Source organism: Lontra canadensis, unplaced genomic scaffold, assembly GCF_010015895.1.
Source record: "Lontra canadensis isolate GAN:19392208 unplaced genomic scaffold, GSC_riverotter_1.0 scaffold62, whole genome shotgun sequence".
NCBI classification, from domain to species: Eukaryota; Metazoa; Chordata; class Mammalia; order Carnivora; family Mustelidae; genus Lontra; species Lontra canadensis.
The window spans coordinates 9,075,751-9,088,821 of NW_022631056.1; positions in this window are offsets into that span (position 1 = coordinate 9,075,751).

Sequence of the window (13,071 nt, forward strand, 5' to 3'; positions counted from 1 at the left end):
TAATTGACTGTTTATGTTATCCATAAGTCTGGTCAATAGTAGTCTGTTAGTAGTTAAGACTTTGGGAGATCGAAAGTTATATGCAGGTTTCTGACCACACAGGGGTCAGCCTCCCTAACTGCCATGTTGTTCAAGGATCAACTCTATTTTTAAAAAAGTCTTCAAAACAAGAATTTATATATTTAGGATTCTGATCTCATCAGTAATCAAAGTTTCACAACGTGTGTTTTCTGGAAATGTTGTTTTTAAAGGTATCAACAGGCATTACTTAAGACAAAAGCTCTGTTGGCAAATATATTTGGGAAAAACTAGTTTAAATAAGTCAGGCAAGTTTCCTTACTGCAGTACTTCTCACAAACTTTAAAATGTCAATTTAGGCTGTTATATCTATAAATATATGTATATTTATAGATATATAAAATATATATACACACATGTATAAATAATATACACACACAATAAATATATAGAGGGATCAGGTTTTCAAATGCATCTATTTTGTCTTCTTAGAGCATCTTTGAAATAGGGGTCTGTAGACCATACTTAAGAAAACTGATGTAAATGCTTCCTCAATTCACCCACTAAGTCCTTAGATGGTCATGGTGTACTGATAGTCACTAATAAATAGGAGTAAATGGTATTTAACTAGTGTGAAAGTGTTAAGCAATCTCAGAAAAATGAATAATTTACTGGTTTTATCTAAATTCTGGTTAATTTCATCTAACCTATAGAAGAAAGCCTTTATTAAAATGTGCTTTAATTTTAACCTAAAAATCTTTGTAAGAAAGAGGGCAAAAAGGAGCTTTATTTTTTCCCTGAAATTACACCAGGCTGTACCTCTCGTTAATAAAATACTTAGATCCCTGAGGAAAGAAATCATTGTCGTAACAATATTTATCATCATTCTTTTTATTTCTTCAGAAAGAGAATTGGCTTTTGGGTTTATTTTGACTAATTCCATCTGCCACCACAAAATTTGGACTTTGAAGAAAATGCATTAAGTGTTTCTTGAATCACATCCCCAGATAATAAAGAGCTTCATTAACTATAGAAAGCTCTCTATACCCTCTTCCTCCAACTGGTTTAATATATAAAAGCTTTCACTAGATACAGAAATTATATTTCCATTATCAAATCCACAAAGTTGCATAGCATGTTGTGTGAGAGAGACTTGAGGTCACTCTATCCATCAGCCAACAAGGGCTAGTATCTGGATTTGACTCCCTTCTCTGACTGATTTCAATGAAAAAGAAACAACAGCAACAATAGCAATGACACAAAACATTTCAAATCCAGTTTTCAAGTAATGATAGCTTGCATTTCTGCAAGAAAGCAAAGATGTGCCAACTGAAAACTATGGTAACATCTGCTCTGGCGATCTTTCAAATCCACGCAAGGCAGACAAAAATACCTATCTGGAAGGGTATAAGCCGAAAAGTGAACTAGAAGCCTGGGTAAATCTGCTATGGGAAATTATTGGATCGCATAACAGTCATAATCTATAAATAAGATTTAAGTGAGAAAGGCCAGGCAAAATGCTTTTCTGACGGTCTGCGGGTCAAATCTTCAATTTTAAGTTCTGGGAATTAAGGCCAAGGAAAGACATACTAGATGCCTAAAGAAACATCTGGCCTGACAGTGTTGAGTATTTCTTGTGTATCCTTTAATGGTAGCTTTAAAATTGCTATTTATCAACTTTCTAATACCCTATAAAAGTTAAAATCTATTATAGGAATTTGAATTATCTGAATAAAATGAACATTTATCATGACCTATGTAAAAACTAAACTTTGCCAGGTTGTGTAAGAGTATATATGTCAAATGTCAATATCCATTGACATTTAGTTTCCATTTTATTATTGGATGGATAACAACTACAATGGATAACAACTACAAAGTGAAATTTCACATTTTCTTTTTACCTCTTTTTCCTACTATTCTTTTTTGTGTCTTATTACATGTAACTCAAAGAAACCCACTTACATTATCTGCGCTCAACCTAGAAATTAGCTTACTGATAAAGTCAGCAAATAGTCTGTTTGTCTTTTAATAATGAAACAAGGACTGCCTTTCTTTTTTTCTTTTTTTAAGATTTTATCCTTAAGTAATCTCTACACCCAACATGGGGCTTGAACTTGCAACAGTGAGATCAAGAATCACATGCTTTACTGACATGAGCCAGTCAGGTGCCCCAAGACTGCTTTCTTAAGACAATAAAAGCATAACTTATCAGACATATTTTGGTAAATTTTACTACATTTAATTAGTCATGTGTATATCAAGATAACCATAAACAAAGTTAAGAGATAAGCAACAGGGGTACCTGGGTGGCTCAGTGGGTTAAAGCCTCTGCCTTCAGCTCAGGTCATGATCCCAGGGTCCTGGGATTGAGCCCCACATTGGGCTCTCTACTCCATGGGGAGCCTGCTTTCCCCTCTCTCTTCTGCCTCCCTCTCTGCCTACTTGTGATCTCTGTTTGTCAAATAAATAAATAAAATCTTAAAAATAAATAAATAAAATAAAATATTTAAAAAAAAAGAGAGAGATAAGCAACAGACCTAAAGAAGAGTTTTGTAACTCATACAATAGAGCCTATAACAAGGGATTATTAAACAAAATGTACAAAAACTAAAAATTAATAAGCAAACCCAGCAAACTCATAGAAAAATGGGCAAGAGATAAGAACAGGTAAGCACAAAAGAATAAATATTAGTGTCTAATTCTATAGTTGCCATAATAAATTACTATAAAGTCAGTGGCTTAAATAACATAAATTTATTATCTCATAGTTCTTGAGGTCAGAAGTCTGACACAGTTTTCAAAGCATTAAAATCAAGTCATCAAAAGGGTATATTTCTTTCTGGAGGCTCTTTGGGAGACCCTGTTTCACATACCTTTGGGGTTTTGGCAGTATTCTGTTTTTTGGTGGTGGTGGTTGTTGTTGTTTTAAGATTTTATTTATTTATTTGACAGCGAGAGACACAGCAAGAGAAGGAACACAAGCAGGGGGAGTGGGAGAGGGGGAAGCAGGCTTCCTGCTGAGCAAGCGGGCTCCTTGTTACCCGGTGTAACTTAGGTTGAGAGCCCTATATAAACACACTGAAGCATACTTACTCGATTTGGTTATGATTATTTGATTGAAGAACTATCCCCAGTCAGGAACCAAACAAAATTCTACCTCCCAGTTCATGCTTTTAAGTACAACAGTCTGTGACTGAGTACAAAGATATGATTTATATGTTTAATATGTTTAATAATATACATTTAATAATATACATTTAATAATTTCATTGGCACTTATTCTTTTTAAAATTATTATTATTATTCTATTGGCACTTATTCCTAACCAAACACCATGATCATCCTTGCTTTCAAGGTGTGACTTGATTTACTTGATGTTAAATAATTCTGCAACCCAACTACTCATGGTTAGACAAGGGGCTCTAGTCCTACAAATCCTTGGCCAACTCTAATAAGGGGTCCCTTCTAAGCAAAAAGACTAAAAAATAGGGCCAGATAGTATGTATTTTAGGCCTTATAGGTAATATGGTCTCTGTTGTAATGGCCCAGCTCTGCCACAGTGTCTGTAAAGAAACCATAGATAATATGTTAATGATGGCTCTTTTCCAATATATATTATTTATGTAAGTAGGCATCAGGCAAGACTTGGCGCAAAAGTTCAACTTTGCTGACCCCTGGTTTAAACAATTACTAGAATACATTTTGGTGAGTTTATGTGTATAGTCTAAAGAGATCTATTTCTTGCCTTCAGATATACTTATTTTACAAGTAAAAAAAATTCAAATGCATAGATAGAGCATAGATAGATGATAGATAAACAAAAACAAACCCTGTATCTCACTGCCCATAATAAAGACCTGTTATTATTTTATACTTCTGGATTTTTTAATTTATTTATTTGGGGGGGGGTTAAAAAAGATGTGTAAGTTACAGATAAAATAAAGTTTTGTTTTTTTTTTTTTACCACCCAAAGTCAACTTCCCATTATACGCTCTCTTCTTGAGGAAATCATTGTGATGATTTGGATGGATTTTTGGATTTAAAAAATATTTATATGAACATAAGCATATATAGAACAAACCCATAAACAAAACATAGATTATATTTATATATATGAGCATGGCCATGTGTCATTTGTTTAGAACCTATACCAGTGTATACCAGTGGTATATAAATACATTGTTTTCCCACATCCTAGTGAATATTGTCATATTTTTAATTTTTGCCAGTTCAAGGAATTAAAAAATACCAATTTTTAATCTTTGCCATTTTCAATAGATTCAATTCAGTCATTTCATTGTTTTAATCTACATTCTCTGATTATGAATGAATTTAACTTAATATCATATTTTCATTGCTGTGGTAGACTGAATAATGCCCCCCTCATATCCAGACACCAATCTCAAGAACCTATGAATATGTTACCTTATATGGAAAAAGAAACTTTGCATATTAAAATTAAAGATTTTGATATGGAAAGATCATCCTGGATTATCTGAATTCTCTCAATCCAATCCCATGAGCTCCTAGAAGCATAAAAGATGGAAGAAGAGTCAAAGACAACCAATCTGAGGATTCCACCTACCATTGCTGGCTTTAAAAAATGGAAAAAGGGGATGTTTTCAAGGAATATGGCATCCTCTAGAACCTGGGAGTGACTCAGTTTATAGCTTGCAGTAAACTGAGGACCTTGGTACTGTGACCTCAAGAAACAGAATACTGAGGGGTGCCTGGGTGGCATAGCCCTTAAGCGGCTGCCTTCAGCTCAGGTCATAATCCCAGGGTCCTGGCTCAGCAGGGATTTTTTTTCTATATAATCTTTTCTTCTCCCTCAAATGAGGATAAGGAGAGTGGATATTGGATGGATATAAACTGCTGCTTTTTGAAAATAAGAAGAACACTATATACTGCAGTCTTACCAGCTGCCAGCTCCTAGTTGCTCACTCAGAAGTTCTTCCCTCTTTGCAATTCTCTACTAGTGTTACCTGTATTCTTCATGTTGACTACAAACCTGTCTAAGCTTCTACTCACCATGGTGTTCCAGACACACAATCTCTCCCTTTGTGCACCAATGGAGGGCTTTCATTGCTCTATTAACCCCCTCGAATTGAATGCTGTCAGCTTCCAATTTTTCCCTTCCCTCCATACAGCATGGCAGTCTCTTGAAAGAGCAAAATAATATATCTCATTTTCTTTTGATATTCTTGCAGTTGGGCTCCTAGAGCACCAAAATAAAAGCTCTTTCTATTCACTCACTCTGCTTTTTCTCTCCAGGGTTGACAATGCCATCAGAAGGTCATATTGTAATAGATTACTGTGTCTGCCAACTCATTGTACCTGAGTCCACCATGCTCTTCTAGATGCCCAGGCCTTATAGGTAAGATAGTTGATAGTACAGGTTCTTATTTCTCTTTGGATAATTTTCCCATGGAGTCCCTATGGCCTTTTTTGAAATACTGTTTCTGTTACATCACCCCAATCTCATATTCATAACAAATGTCTGAACCCCAAGAGTGGACATGAAAAACTACCTTCCTACCCACTGGTGAGAGCTAACTTTAACAAAATTACCTTCCCACCACCTCTGAACTGAAACTGAGCCTCGGTAGAACGGCAACTCAGTGAGCACAGATAGATATTGTTGTGGGAAGAGTATTTTAACTCATTATGCCAAAATACTATACCTCAGCTCCTTGTTTAAATATGAGTATAGTACTTATATTATGAGATGGTTAATCTTATGTGTCAACTTGGCTGGGCCACACTGGGCAAATATTTAGTCAAACACTATTCTGGATGCCTCTACGAGGGTGTTTTTGGATAATGCACTTCGAGTAAAGCAGATTGCTGGTTTTAATGTGGTGGACCTCATCCAATCAACTGAAAGCCTAAATGGAACAAAGGACTGATCTCTCTAGAGCAAGGGGGATTCTCCAGCACATTGCCTTCCATCTTAAATGCTGACTCTCTTTTCTTTCTAGGTCTCTAGTCTGACAGTCTTTGGACTTGATCGTACAACATTGGCTCTCATGTGGGTCTCCAGACAGCTGGCCCATCTTAATCTTAAGACTTTTGAGTTGCCAGCATCCATAATCATGTGAGTCAATTCCTTAAAATAAATTTCTCTCCCTCCCTCCTTCCCTTTCATTTCTTTCCTTCTCTTTCTCCCTTTTTCCCTTTCTTTGTTCCTTTCTTTCTTTTTGTTCCTTTCTCTCTCTTTCACACACACTCTCTCACCCATGCTCATATACACAACATATTCTATCAGCTCTGTCTCCCTGGAGAACTCTAATACATATGACTCATAAAATGTTATTAATTAAATATAATTATATTATGTAATATAAATATAAATATAATTAAATATATTTACATTTAAAAAATCGATGCTAGATACAGGTACCCAATAAACTCTTAGGCTACAATATTTAACAAGAAAAACATGATACATTATCTGGGAATCTTTCAACCATTAGGGTAAACAGATTCTAAAATGGATACCAATGATCCCAGCTTCCTAATGGTATTCATGTCTCTGTGTAGTATCCTCCCACGTTGTATTAGGGTTATTCTGTGTAATTAACAGAACACAGAAAAAGCAACAGTATGTTACTTCTGAGATTAGGTTATAGAAGGCACTGCATCTCCCATTTTGACTGCCTCTGTCTCTACCCCAGATCATTTTGTCTGAGAATTGTGAGCAGTCCTTACGGGGACACCTTTGTAGAGAGTAGCAGAGGCCTCTGTCCAATATCCAGTGAGAAACTTTTAGTTCCTGGGGCAACTTGGATGGACTTGGGTGGCACAGTTGGTTAAGTGGCTGCCTTCTGCTCAGGTCATGATCTCAGGATCCTGGGATTGAGCCCTACATCGGGCTCCCTGCCCAGTGGGGAGCCTCCTTCTCCCACTGATCTTCCCCTGTCCCATGCTCTCTCTCTCAAATAAGTAAATAAGATATTAAAAGAAAGAAAGAAAAGAAATTTTCAGTTCCTGCCAATAGCCATGATAGAAACCTTGGGAATTTATTTTTCAGCTCCATTTAAGGCTTCAGATGACCTCATCCCAGATGAACTTCATGGCTGCAACATTATGAGATGTTCTGAGACAGAATCATCCAGTTAAGCTGCTCCTGAATTCCTGACCCTCTGAAAATTTTTTAGATGATAAATATATGGGTTTCAAGCTGCTGACACTTTTGGGTAAACTGTTACACAACAATAGATAACTAATATGGATTTTGCTATCAGTTGTATGTTACTATGTAATAAATACCTAAAAATTTGTTTTTATGGGTGGCTTGGGAACTGGGAAGTGGAGAGAAGCTGGACAGACTTTGAGGAGAACATTATGGAAAGTTTAATGCATCTCATGGCCTTCAAAAGCTGACAGCGATGGCCTAAAGGAGGGATGACTATCTTATTGGAAACTAGTAAAAAGGGAATCCTTATTCTATACTGGCAGAAAGTTTAGCAACACTATCGCTTTCAGTAAAGTGGAAAGTAGAAAACCAACCTACTGAACAGTATAATTTAGACCAAGAGAACTCCAGCCAAAATGTTGCCTGGTATGTTCTTGAGCTTATTGTAAGATGGAGGAAGAAAAAGATAAGCTAAGAAAAAGTGCTGAACAAGAAGGAACTGAAACTTACTTGACTGATGGTTTGGAATGCACAGAGGCTATCCAGGCTACAGACAATGCTACAGTGAAGATATGGCTTCCCAGCAAAGAGTGAATTCAGTCACCATAAGTGAAAGAAAGAAGTCTTCAGATAAAGTAGAGGGTGTGCTATTAGTTGAAATTTCAGAGTACTACTGAGTCAGATAAAGGGTTTTCTGAAAATGTTAAGGATATGACTCACAAATCCCTTCAAACAATAGGGCCTTGAAGAAGTTTAAGGGAGTTTCCCTCAGCGATGTTAGCAGCTTAGGTGAAGACTTACTTTGAAATGATTGGTGACTGTGGTTTTTGTTTAATGGAATGAACCTTCATAGGATTCAAGGAGACCAAAATATTTTTTAAAGAAAATTATATTTGAAGAATCACAGAAGGCTTGACTGAAAGGGAGTAGAAAATGAAAGCCTTTGGATTTTCAAGCTTCTACAAACAGGAAGCAGCTGCCAAACACACATTTCCTTTCCATTCCTGCACAGAATGAAGATCCCAGAGGGTGGACCCCAGAATCAGAGTAAGTCAGTCATTTACAAGCAGATGTTGAACTGAGTCTTAATGAAGGAATTTTCATTGCTCGCCTGGATGAATTTTAGAGCAGCTGTGGATCAGCGAGTGTGTCTCCTGTTTCTCCAATTTTTGAATAGGAGTTCTTAGAGTAGTTCTCCTGTGCCTGCCCCACCATTGTATGTTGGGGGGTTTGTGCATGGGGGACAGGATCATGTGTCTCTTTAATTCACAGGACTCCGAATTGAGAGGATCGGACTCAAGAAATTTTCTTAAGGAATTACGTACAAGTAGACCTCCCTGGACCTGGACCCAATTAGATGACAAGATTCTGGATATCACACTGAGGCTGTAATGGGTTAGACTCTGTGGCCTTGGAGAAGGGTGAGAATATTTTGCATATAGGACAGACATGAATTATTGGTGGCGAGGGCAGACTGCCTCCAAGATAGCCCCCATGTCCTGGAATTCAGACTGTACTGTAGTCCCATCCCACATTGTAAAAAGGTTGGGCTAAGTGAGAAATTTTTAGAAGTAATGGTGCTTAACTACTACTACTACTTCTTCTTCTTCTTTTTAAAGATTTATTTATTTGAGAGAGAGAGCATGGGAAGGACAGAGAGAGATAGAGTCCTGAAGCATGCTCCACACACTCAGGGCTGGATCCCAGGATCCTGAGATCATGACCTGAGCCAAAATCAAGAGCCCACTGCTTAACCAGGTGAGCGACCCAGGTGTCCCAGTGGTGCTTCACTTTTAACATAGATTACATTAGATACTGTACCTTTCATTTTGCTGGTCTGTCTCTCTCTCTCTCTCTCATTCTCTTTCTCTCTGTTTCTCACTGCTTCCCTTAGATCATTTTGTTCTAGGAAAGTTAGTTGTCATGTCATGAGCATCATAATGGAGGGGTCCATGTGTTGATGGAACTGGGGCCTCTGAGCAACCCCCAGTGAAAAAATGAAGGCTATTATCAACCACCACGTAAATGTGCTTGAAATTTGTCCTCCAGTCTCAGTCAAGCTTTCTGCTGACCTCAGCCTAAACATTCACTACAACCTCATGAGAGATGTCAGAACCACCCAGCTAAACCACTCCTGGCTGCCTGACTTCCCTTCTCAGAAACTGTGATAATATAAATGTTTTTCTGTATAAAGCTGTCAAGTTTTGCATATAATTTATTACATAGGAACAAATAGCTAATACAATCATCTAAGTGTTTATTGATATCTTACTAGATCTTCTACTTTGTATAAGAAGCTGTCAGAGATAATGAAACATAGTATCTGACCACTATATCAATCAGGACTCAATGCTGAACATAGAAATCACTGTAGGAATTAGCCACTGTAAGAGTTTTAACAGAAGGAAATAGGTGCTTAGAAATGCTTTGGAAAGCTTCAAGTGCATGGTCAAGGCAAGACCTTAAGGAGCTACTGATTTTTATTTGATTTGATTTGATTTTGCAATGCCAGGAGTTAAAAAAACACATGCCCGTTGCTGAATGAGGCAGATGGGGTGAAAAAGCCACCCCCATACTTAGTGCTGCTGCTACTGAGGCGTGTCTGTCTGATAAGATGGAAAATGGACCCAAGAATGTTCCTGCAGGAAACAGCACATGGCTAATAACATTGCACATTAGTGTAATCAACGAGGTGCAAAAAACGTAGCTTCTGCTTCATTCCTACTCTCCAGTTCTTCTCAAAGTAAATCCAGCTAGCAGAACCTCATTCTCTTCTGGAATCTTAGTGGCCAGGAAGTCTAGGAATGTTTTTAGCTTTCTGATTTCTTCAGCCTGAAAGGAGGTAGAACGGAGGTTGAGAGAACCAATTCTCACTCTTCCCATAGTCTGTGCTCACAAGGGTTTCACAAGCTTAGTAGAATGACAGGATTAACATAATGTGACAAAATTAGACATGGGACATGTGCTAAATGGAGTGTTATGGCTTAAGTTCAATAGAAGATTGGGGAAAAAAAGGGAGATTATAGAAAGTTTCATGTAGGAACTCAAACTTCAGTTGAAGCTTACAAAGATGGGAAGAATTGAATGGGAAAATAAAAATGTGGGGGGTATTCAATGCAGGTGGATGTTGAGAGTAAAGGCCTGGATTGATGCAGATGACAGCAGGTAGTTAACCTGACTCTAGCCAAGAATAAGTAATACCAGGTGGTGATAATAACGGACTATGAAATATAAAAAGCTTTAAAATTGGAAATAAAGTTCAAATACATTGCATATGAGTATGCATGTTCTAAATGTCCATAACACATATCTATATGATGATGTAAAATTACGGATGCCATTGTCATTCTGTAAATTTGGTTTTTTGCCATATGATGATGGCAACTCGACTGAACTACAGAAAGAGACATGACCACAGATATCTCAACATTTTCTTCCCCTTAATCCCAGTTATACATATGCATTCACTGTGACAGTCCTTAACCTTGTTCTGATTCCTTTCTTACAAAAAACTTTCCTTGAACCCCCCCCAATCTTTCTACTTCCTTCTCTATTAAGAGGCTATACTTTTCTTCATATTTTCCTACCTATTGTCCCATGGTACTGTTTCTCAATGCACAGTTGTGGCAATGTCATGTGAACTTGTCCGAGTAGTGCATATACCTAGAAATGGCCTGCTACTATGCCTCCTCATTTAGATCAGATCTTCATCCATTTTGTTATATTAATAATAGTAATACTCATCACTTTCTAGCCTGTGCTGTGTCTCAGAAAAGTATTAGATGATTTCCAAAAACTTTAAACCCAAATGTTTTCCTTTCCATTTCATAGATGAAGGAACAAGTGGGAATTATTTAATGCCAGAGCCTGTACTGCCATCTTTCCACTATATCACAAATATTAAAAAATATATCACAAATATTTCCTTGATGTCATAGCATCTCAGATCTCACAGCTTACAAAGTACTGTTGTTCTTCACTATCTCATGTGAGCCCCAGAATAAGCCTGAGAAATGAGAAAGCTAAAGATTTACTTTTCCTTTTTTTATAGATTGGGGACACAACTAACCTCCAAGTCACCTGCCCTAGCAAGCTGAGTGCTGAATAAACATTATTATATTTTGGCCAAGTCATAGATGAAGAAAATTTTTATTCCATATACATGAAATAGATACATAGATTAACTGATAGCTAAATAGATTCTTTCAAGGATTTGAAGTTTAGAGTATTGAAAGTTTGGGACTTTTTTTTAAAGCTTTTATTTATTTATTAGAGAGAGAGAAGGAGAGAATGAACCAGAGGGAGGGGCAGAGGGGAAAGCAGGCTCCGCATTTGAGCAGGGAGCCCAACACAGGGTTCAATCCTAGCACCAGGAGATCACCACCTGAGATCAAGGCAGATGCTTGACAGACTTGAGCCACCCAGGTGCCCTGAAAATTTGGAAATTTTCTAATATTACAAGGAAGACATATATTGTGTTTCAATGGAAACCAGTAAAATAGTCATAAAGCTGTTTTTCTTATATAACTGATTCGATATTGGTTACAGTTATTCATAATCCTCATCCGCACCTGAATGTCACACATCACATTCTGGACAAAGGATACAAATCAGACACCAGTCGTCTTTCTGAGTTTCTAACCAATCACTACAGTCTTCTGTTAATTAATGCATTATTTTTAATGGTGCAAGAGTCAAAAGAAACTCGCCCCACTCCCCCCAGTTGTCTACTGCTATAGACCTCAGAAACGTACTCTACAGCCAACGTACACTGTATGTTTACATTTATGTTGGAAGATGAGTTACCTACTGGGGTTTACTAGACACAAGATAGTGGTCTTTAAAAGTGTTAATGCATGAGGCAACCTAAGAAAATAAAATTTAACTTCAAATTTTATAAAAAATGGAATTTTGGTTATTCGTCAGAATGTGGGAAAGAATTATAACTTCAGAATGACCTCTAGTTCTCAAATTTCATCTTTTCAGCAATTAGTTTCCACAACCAGCCTGTCCTCTTCCGATCAAGAAACAAAAATTTATGCCTATGTAGCATCAAAATTCCTTGGTTATAATCAAGAGGAACATAAAGGTGAACATTTTCATTAGTGCATGTCATGAACATTGTAGAAAAAAGAATTATAACCCATCGCAGTCCAATCCATCTTCCCTGAGGAGCCAGTTAAGGTGGGGGGGTGGGCAGAAATCCTTAGTATTTTAGTTATTCTAACTCCTTGAAATAAATTCTAAAGTTGCATAAGGAAGTTCTTAAGGAATAGCAAGGCTGCTTGATCTCAGTTAGAGGCAAGTGAAAAAATTTCTAAGTTAGAGACTAATGATTTTACATTAGGAATAATGTATTCAATTCTAAAATCAGTGCTATTGATTGAAATCCAAGAGATAGATATGAGACTTAAGCCTGGAGAAAGATGGTTAATACATTTTTTCAAATATTTAATTAATCATGGTCATTACAAGCCAAAGAATTAAGGATAATATATCATTTGTCCAGGCCTTATTGAACACTTTATAATTACATGAAATGTATATGATAATTCAAATATTTTGCTTTCAAATCACAGGGAAGGAACTTTGTAGCTTAACCCTGAAAATTAAAAGTTGTTGGGAAAGAATCAGTGGTTGACTCAATAATAATCTATTAATACTTCTATAAAAGATTACAGAATCACCTTCTAAACTAATGGAATTATTAGTAGATATCAGAGTTGTTATTGTGTATGTGTATCTTTCTCAAAGGAGTAAACTTTCAAGTTGTCAACTCTGAAAACTGTGTTGAAGAAAATTAGATTTTCTTAACTTGTGGATTAAGTTACTCTAAATTTGGTGTTATATACGGCAGAGCATTCTAGATCACTGTTTGCTTACCCTTGTTGATATATGTAGTTTTCATTATA